The following is a 9,673-nucleotide window of genomic DNA, read 5'->3' as shown; positions in this document are numbered from 1 at the left end:
GCACTTAGACAGGGTTCTGTGAGACGGGCAGAGGGGTGCAGCACCTGGGGGCACTTAGGCAGAGCTCTAGGCATGGGCAGAGAGCTCGCTGCACCTCCGGGCAATAAGACAGGGTTCTGGGAGACGGGCAGAAAGGGTGCAGCACCTGAAGGGCACCCAGACAGGGCTCTTGGCATGGGCAGAGAGCTTGCTGCACCTCGGGGCACTTCGATAGGGCTCTGGAAGAAGGGCAGACAGCAGGCAGCACCTGCAGGGCACCCAGAGAGGGTTCTGGGCAGGGACAGAGAGCTCGCAGCACCTTCAGGGAACTCAAACGGGGCTCACAGCATCTGCGGGGCACATATCGCTGCCTTCACAGTTTAAATAATTTCCAGAGCTGCAGATTTATTTCTTAAACCTAGCAAGAAATGCCAAACCACCCCTTACAGTGGATTTTGTTTAGCTGGCCCATTCATATTGTGCATATCAGTGTCCCCTACTTTAAATAAAGGTTTACGCGCAATAAAGAAAGTGTAACGCTGCACCTTTGCTGTAGTTAGACTGCATAAAAATAAAAATATGAACTAACACTGTTGTTAAAAATAATACATTCCAGCATCCTTTGAATTAGCCGTGGCTGGCCGTCATTTCAACATAGCAACAAACCACAAACATTTAAAGCATCTTCCAGCGCTCACCCAGGGGATACATGCGGGGCTGGTCCCCCACTGGGCGAATTCAGCGGGACGCAGGGAAGAAAACAAGACATTTTCTTCACGGTTACTAGAAATGAAAGAGCAGTACCGTGGCTGATGTGAAGTTTTGCATCCAGGGGAAGATCTGCAGTGTTTGTTTGTCCCGGGAGGCGGCCGAGGGGTTGCTGGGGGGCTCAGCCGGCAGGGGGTGCCCCCCTTCGCCTCCGAGGAGGCACTCGTTTCCTCGAGTTCCGTGAAGTGGCTGGAGCTGCCGGGGGTCGCCTTCTCAGACGGGGGGGGGGGGGAACGTGGAGGAGGAGGACGGCTGCTTGCTGTTGGAGCAGGGCAAGGGCTCTGGCGAGGACAGGGAGCAGCTGGGCGCCTGCCTGAACCTGCCCTCCTGGGCAGCTGGGGGGGCCGAGGCGAAGCCACAGGAGCTGTCTCCCAACGCCCGAAGTGGCCGGAAGAGGCTTGCCTGTTCACTGTGAGGTCCATGCCATTGTAGTTATAGCCATACGAGCTGGAGTGCATGCTGCCAGAGTCCCTGTAAGAGCCATTCATGGCGCTGCCAGTCCCATAATTTAGCAACTGATATTCAGGGCCATTCGCATAGCGCCCTGAGAGCGAGTTCACAAAATAAGAGCTCATTTGGGTTATTTTGGAGGCCTTGAATTGTGGATCGTTATCGTTATTACCCTATTCATGAATTATAGCCCAAGCACTGTACTTCGTTTTGTAATGTATGAGGCCAGATATGGGGGGTGGGGGTGCGCACCGCCGAGTTACGTGCCCTTGTTGACCAGTCGTAAATTCTCACTGATCACACTTCGAATATGATTGCCTAATATTGTCTATTGACCTGAAACACTTCATTTGTTATGTTATGTTATAGGAATTCATAGAGCGCCTGTTACCCGTAGGTGTCCTGGCGCTATAGTAGGAAGTCCCTCCTTAAATTGAGTTGGATATGAATAGGACCATTAGAGCGCGAATAGCCAAGTTTTTAGTGCTTTCCTAAAACTCAGGTGATTTGTAGTGTCTCTAAGGTATCGTGGGAGAGTATTCCATGCCTTAGTTGCTCCAACTAAAAAGCTTCGTCCTCCCCAATTTGCATTTTTTTACCAAAGGGATTGAAGCCAATTTTGCCTCGGAAGAACGTAACATTCTTCTGGGTGCATACCATCGAATGTGCTTTGTCAAGTGGGATGGCCCCTTGCCTTGAAGGGACCTGTGCACAACACACATAGCTTTAAACAGTATTTGTTTTTTCACTGGAAGCCAGTGAAGTTTTTTGATTTCAGACGAGATTGCGGCATATTTTGGAATCCCTGAGATAAGTCGAGCAGCTGCATTTTGCAGTAGTTGAAGTTTTTTTAATAGCCCTTCCCGAATATTTAAATAAAGGCTATTGCAATAGTCCAATTTTGATAGGGCCAGGGCTGAGACCACTATTCTTTGACTCTCTTTGGGTAGCAGGGGCAGGATCTTTTTGCATGACCTCAAAGTATATGAGGTAGCAGAAACTACCGCATGTGTGACTGGCCGCCTCGTCGCCACCAGAGCCAAACAAGCATTTGCAATGCAATAGGTCTCGCATTTATGCGAGTTTGAGCTATTGACTTTGCAAATAACAATGCCTTTTATTTTTGTTTTCGTTTTAAAAACATAAATAAAAGGCATTGTCATTTACAATGCCATTAGCTTAAACTCGGGTAACTGCGAGACCTATTGCATTGCAAATGCTTGTTATTATCTGCAAAGAGATTCACCGAGACCTGACCAGAGATAATGTTAAGGTTATTAGCTCAGGACCTAAATGGTTCGATAAGAATTGCTCAAAGGCCCATAAAGATTTGATGATCGCATTAAAATCTATAACAAGGCATAGATGAACAGTTAAGGTGGCCAGGCAGGCATATGTGTTAGCCCATAAGGTAAGACTAGATGCCCTGAAGAGAGAAGCTTGTAATAAGCTTAAAGAGGGCTGCGACACAAGGAATAGTGCAGACTTCTGGAGGGTAGTAAATCGGCCGTTATTTAATGAAGGCACAGCAGTAGACTTATGTGTTACTATACCTGCGCAGAAACGGGAGGAGCATTTCTGTTGCATATATGCTGGAGATGGCGAATACACATCAACTACCTGCCCTACTACAGAAAATACTGTTCACTTTGAACTAGCAGAGGTGAGGAAAACTATAATGGAATTGTCTGCAGGGAAGGCCCCAGGCCCTGATGGGGTTCCTTGTCATCTTTTTAAATCATTTATAGATCTTTGGGCACCCCTGGTTACACACAACATTTGAATGCAGCAACCCGTGATCACGTTCCAGTTTCGTGGAAGCACCCGATCGTAATACCCGTTTTTAAAAAGGAGAACCTTGAACGCCCAGCGTGCTTCTGTCCGATTTCTCTGATAGACACGGAAGTAAAGGTGTTGGGTAGGGCCTTATTGAAGCTTTTATTAGATTGGGCTAATGATAATAACATTCTATCTGATATACAGTATGGATTCAGGCCGGGACGTAGCACAATTGAACAGAACTTGAATCTACATCTGATAGTTAACAAGTTTACAGTGGCTAAAAAATAAAGTATACATGTAGCCTTCATGGACCTCAGCACAGCATTTGACACAATGGTAAGATCTAAGCTATGGGCTGTGCTGAGGGACATGGGGATGAATGAAGCTATAGTTGCACTTTTGCACAACCTACACATGGGGCTCGAGGTAAGGGTAAGATTTGTCCCATTAGGAGAATGCACCAACCACTTTAGGCTGGGAAGAGGGGTGTGTCAGGGTTGTATTTTAGCTCCTTTGTAATTTTTTTTTATATGTAAATCATTTAGATCGTTTTTTTAAGGGATAATTCCAAAGACGTCCCAAGGATGGGACGCAGAACGGTACCCACTTTGCTGTACGCGAATGACACTGTCCTTATTTCCCAGACAGCTAATGGTTTGCAATCTTTACTGAACCAATTTTATGAATTTATGGAAAGTTTGGGTCTAAAAATTAATTTGACCAAATCGTATACTATGACTTTAGGACCTAGAGGTACCAAGACTAGAAAATATATGATGAAGGATAATAATATAGGTAAGGTGGACAGGTTTAGCTACCTAGGCATATTGCTGGATGATAGATTGTCCTGGGCGCCTTATTGAAATCATACACTCAATCTTTTACCAGGGCGACATATGGCATTGATACTTTCTCTAGGTGTTTAAGTCAGTCACATAAAGTCCATATTACACCTTTACAAAGCTAAGTGTGTCCCGGCTGTAACCTGCGGGGCAGAAATCTGGGGTTATAAATCTCCTACACTAACACAAACGGCAGAAAATAAATACCTAAGGAAACTGTTACGCATCCCACAGAATGTCCCATCAGAAATAGTTCATGAGGAGATAGGGGCAGGTCACATAGCTGACTATATATGCTTGCGCCCGATACTACTATGGTGTTCTATATGGACTAAAAAAGAATTGGATTTTAATAGACTAATATTAAGAGATTGTTTGTTTGAACCTGAATCTTAGTTATCGTATTCCATGTTTGAACCTGAATCTTAGTTATCGTATTCCATGGCTGAGCTACTTAAAAACTACTGTGTCTAATTTGGGCATAATGCATGTTTTTAAGTCACCTGAGAAAATAATCAAATCAGTTACTGCAGAAGTCAAGAAAGTATTTTTAGAGCATGCTCAAGAATTTAGACTGCAAGACTCGCAGCGTAAAAGCAGCTGTATACATCATACCATGGTTAAAAGTAGTGAAAGAATAGAACTTTATCTAACACTGGATATGCCGGTGAACCATAGAAGACTTTTAACATACTTTCGATTGAATATGTTCCCGCAGCTTGTAGCAGGAAGGCATAGGCAACAACACCTTCCTGTTTGTTCTTGTGATGAGTCTTCTGCACTAGACACTTTACACATTGCATTAATTTGCCCTAAATGGGCCAATTTACGTCAAAAGTATATACGTCCTTTATTTGCACATTTGTATTTTAAACAAGCGAGACCTGTCCTTTTATATTTACAATTTTTAGAAAATTCTACTGTCTGTTGGTATATGGCGAGATTTTTATAAAGCAGTGTATTATGCTTATGTTTGAGATTGAATTGAAGTGTATTTACCTAACAACATTATTTGCTGCTCTTACTATTTTCTGTATGATTGTTTTATTGTACTTTTAAGATTGCTAAATACAAACGAATAAAGTAATTATTGATTGATTGATTGATTGATTGATTGATTGATTGATTGACTGGATACTGTGCTCCAAGTGGGCGAATGCTTCCCGGGAAGGGTCCTAGGAAAGCAAGATGGACAGTAAACCAGGGCCTTATGGGGCTTTCTATTTCTGTGACTGAAGTGAAAAAAAGCTCACTACCTTCCTGCTTTCACATGCTGGCGCTGCAACACAATTGCACCATAACTCCCTTTTTTGAGTCAGGAATTAAGTGAAAGGTGGATACTGTTGCTTACCATTTTTATTTTCAGGGCCTAGAGCATTATTTCATTTCAACAGAATAAACTAATGTGTTGCCACTTTCTTTTAAACTTACTTTGACAAGTTATTTATTGTCTTTGGCCCTGGATAGAGGTACTATATAAAATTTTAAATAAAATGCCTTACTGATTTTGATTGTGCTTTGTGCGTGCTCTACTAATGGATTCTTCAAATACAGGATGCTATTTCACCTTAATTGATTACACAGGCCACGCCTCGTCTACAGGCCCCTTCAAGCCACACTAGTTTTAGGGCCTGACACTTTTTCATTCCACTTAAAGCAGTGGGTGGATAAGGGCATGAATGGGTAAGTGAGTGATAGGGCATGGATGCATGAGGAACTACATGGATGGCTAAATGAATTGATGAGCGTATAGATGAATGGATGAGTGAGCAAAGAGATGAGTGAACAATTAATGTGTGCTTGAATATATGGATGGGTAAGTGGACAAATGGATGGATAGATTGTGATTCCAAAAGATCTGTTGGCGAACTGTAAAGCTGCTATTCAGTGGCTAGCAGAAGAGTCCCAAAGAGTTGCTCCAAATATTACTGTGGTTGCTCTTGTCATGAAAAAATATAAAGGGGTAATTGAATATTTGAAGCAAAAGGTCCAGGAGAAGATGGTGAATTGGTCCAAAATCATGAGAGCTACTCAAGAGTAACGTCATCCATATTATGAAAAGCTTATGCCGATCTACAAAAAGTACAGTGCAGTCAAAGAACCCACGGAAGAGAGCAGTGGTTTTGTATCAGTTTTCAGTTTGAGTTTGTGTCTGGAGCTTTGTACCCATCTTCAGCAGAGAGTGATGTTTTTGCAGGCTGACGGTATAGATGAGATCCTCAATAAGGCAAAATATTGCAGACACTGCTTTGATGCTACGCATCAAAAGATGAAGGAAAAACTGATGATAGCTCTGAAAAAGCATTTCCAGAGGACTGAGAGACAGCAGGTGGATTTAGGTGATTCTCAGATTGTTGATAATATGGGTTCTGGTGCATAAGTTTGAGATGCAGGCTGAGGGCATGCAGGCCAATTGTGTTCAGAATATGCAAGTTTTTCAGGGTGAATAATCCAAAAGGAAATGCAAATTTTGACATGTTGAAATAAGTATTCTGTGGGCATATTGGTCTCTGGAAGCAGGAATGCAGACAAAAATCCAAATCCAGTACAAAATGATTTTGTTCCCAAAATGTAGCAGCATTCAAATCAGTCAGCACAGAGTGGATCACAGCAGTTATAGTCAATAGTCCTAGCCAAACTGGCCCCTGGGCAAAATGTGCAGATTATGGGCAGTTAAATAAGAATATACCTGTAGCTCCAGTCATGCAGCAGAATATAAAAAACCACAGAATTTATAATAATAATATATAATAGTTTATTAGTCAATTAAAACCATAAACACAACTCAATCATACAGTACAGAGCAATTAAAAAAAAAGAATACAAAACAATCTAAAACATTTGTCATATATCTACTTCAGCCACTGGACATCTTGTTAATGGTTCTTCACATTTTTTAACTTCCCTTCCTAAGTATATAGATAAAAATGCCAAATACAGATGATAAATTGCTCAGGGTGACTGATCCAGCACTGATATTTTCCCTAATTGGTTAAAGTGCAAGTTTGCGAAGCTGCCAATTGTAATTCTCATAAATAAACTGGTATAAGTAGTTAAAGTGCTTGTGTGCAGGTCCAGAGAGCCTGTACATGTGCTATACTAATTGGACAGTGGGTTTTCAACCACAAAAGTGCAGATATACTAAACTATGCATTATTAAAGTGCCATTGTGAAGACAAAAGTGCTGGGTTAAGCACGTTTTTGCCTTAGCATGACGGGATGTCCCTAGCAGCCCTGCTCATGTGAGTTTACCTAAACCGAAGGTGTTGTCACAGCCTAATATCAAGTTCGAGCCCCCCCCCCCCCCCGGGTTCACTCAAAACTCAAACTACGTGCTAATCAATTTTTTTAAAATGGCCAAAAACTGGACTAATCTATTATTTAACATTGTGTTACTTGGGTACATTGACTCCATGAGTGCAGTCCTACAAGACCTAATTCTCCGGTCAAGAAACTATCGGCTTAATAGACTTCTTCGTTGGTCGGTCAGCTCTGGGTACATAAATACAATGTGAAGCAAAGACTCGATCTCCTGATGGCATAAACGACAAGTCCAGTCTTCACTTAGGCCGCCCGTCCTCCATTTTGACATGAGGTCTAATGTGAGTATCTCACCAAGTCTTGGGGCCAAAAATGACCATTTAACATTCTGGTGATAAGGTGCTTCAAGCAGGAGTTATTCTCTTAGATTTGAAAAGGATTTCAGCCCCAGCCACCTGTGACAACATATGGCCAACCTTTCCTTGTCTGCAGTCCAGCTTTGCAATCTGGTCCACCTATTTACCAATTTCTTAAAGGTTTGCTCAGTGATTTTAGAGTTCCATAGGTTGCCCAGTACCAGCATCCTGATACTATTCTCAAGATGTTTCTTTTGGGTGCCATTTCCCTGTTGTAGATTGATCTCGGACCAGACTAGATTTGCCAAGGTGTTATCGGCCACTGCACGCAGTTTGTGACAGAGCTTTAGAAACGCTACCGACCTGGCTAGTAACTGTTTTGTAAGTAGAAATTCTAACCAGAGATGTGCAGGAGAGGCCGACCTGGGTAGCCTAAAAGTTTGTTTATAGGCTCTTATCAACAGTTTATCAAGCAGAACAGCCTCGTCACCTAGCATTATCTACGATCCGTACACAAGGGTTGGCATCAATTTGGCTATCATAACTGTTAGACCTGGCGATTTCTGGTTGGCTAAGGCTTGCGCCAAAGCCAGGCAGAAACCACCACTCTAGTCAGGGCAAGGAAGTTACACGCCAAAGATAACCCCTGCTCACCCCCTTGGTAGCTTGGCACGAGCAGTCAGGCTTATCTCTGAGGCGATGTGTAAAGCGTTTGCGCGCGCACCCAGCAACAACACCCAAGGCCCACCACAAAGGAAACTCCACACAAGGTATTCTATAAAATAACCTTTGTATTATACACAACACATTAGATAAAAACACACACTTTACAATTTGCCAACAGGCACGGGCAGAATTTACAAGGGATTATGTACAAGACAGGGCCACCTGGACCACTGTCAGGAATTAGCACTTTTAGATATTTAGCACATAAAATATATAAAATCACTGTAGCACAAAAATAATATGTATAGCACACAACCAGTACTTACTGGTATCGGGGAAGTACCACCTGCGTAACCCTAACTACCTTAGGAGACTGTCACGCAGGGATCTAGAACCTCACTAGCACCACCTGTACTAGGAGAAAGCAACAACCACCTAAGTATCACAATACCTGTAGGGGTAATAGAACGTTACACATGATGCCTCACATTCAGAGGTGTAGGGAAGGAAAACACATGATGCCTAAAAACATTCAGAGGTGTAAAGCAGTGGCACATGATGCATCAACACACATTCAGAGGTGCAAGTAGGAACAATTGCGCAAGAACTCCTATGCCACCACCTGTGGCAGTCCCTGGGCCAACTGGCCTTGTCCAAGCTAGGACACTCTGTCTTAGTCAAGCTGCGCCAGCTGCGCAAGCTGAAAAGAAAATGGTCCCCCACCTAAACGTGGCAGCTGCCCACTAAGTGCTGGGCAGCTGGAAAACGAACTTCAGGCACTCTGCGTGCCTCTGGAGCCCTCTCTGGGCTCTGACCATTCAAATATGCCCTCTAGAGCCTTCGTGGCTCTGCACAACGTTGGAGCCTCACTGGGCTCGAGAAGCCCTACTTTGCCCCTCCGGTGGAGCCTCACGGGGCTCGTAGACACCGCACCGACTGCCTTCTAGAGCCTCACTGGGCTCTCTCGAAGTACCCCCGGTCGTTGGAGCGCCTCGCGCTCTGGACACGCATGCCCCCTTTCGTTGGAGCCTCACGGGCTCGTGAGCACGGCTCCCCGCACCCCCAGCACATGCGCGGAGTCCCCCAGCCCTCTAGACACTCACCGGCTGTTCGGGGGACTCCCGCGTCGTCTCCGCTCTGGTGGGAAGGCTCCGAGGCTTCTTGACACCGCGGAAGGGGCAGGCACCGACAACGTGCCTCGCGCCCCCTCCGCACAAGCTCCGGCCGTGCTCCTCTCACGGTCCAGCGCGGGGTGGGCTCCCGCCTGGACCTTCACTCTTCCCGGGCACTTCTCCTCACTGCACAGGAGCGCGGGGTAGGCTCCCGTCCGCTTCCTGTTTCAAAGTCCCGCCCCCGTCCTCACGAAGGCTGCCTGACTTCCGGTTATGAACCGGGCTGCAGCGGTGATCTCGGTGATTAGAGGGGTGGGCTCCCTCCGTAAATGTAATCTTCGGCGGGGTAGGCACCCGCCGCCACAACAAGCAAATAAGCGGGGTGGGCACCCGCCGACAAGCACCCAAACACGGGGTAGGCTCCCGTCACCAGCAGCACACGGGGTGGGCACCCGTT

At 44.9% G+C, this 9,673-nt stretch overlaps 1 pseudogene; it reads right to left on the bottom strand.

Moving 5' to 3' along the window:
- Positions 1–673: 673 nt before the first annotated feature.
- Positions 674–1,322, bottom strand: LOC146785716 (homeobox protein Hox-B5a pseudogene; annotated as a pseudogene).
- Positions 1,323–9,673: the final 8,351 nt, after the last annotated feature.

The sequence above is a fragment of the Triturus cristatus genome, chromosome 11 (genome assembly GCF_964204655.1).
Source record: "Triturus cristatus chromosome 11, aTriCri1.1, whole genome shotgun sequence".
Lineage (NCBI taxonomy): Eukaryota > Metazoa > Chordata > Amphibia > Caudata > Salamandridae > Triturus > Triturus cristatus.
Note: the sequence above shows the minus strand (reverse complement) of the source record. Positions and strands in the feature narration are given on the sequence as shown.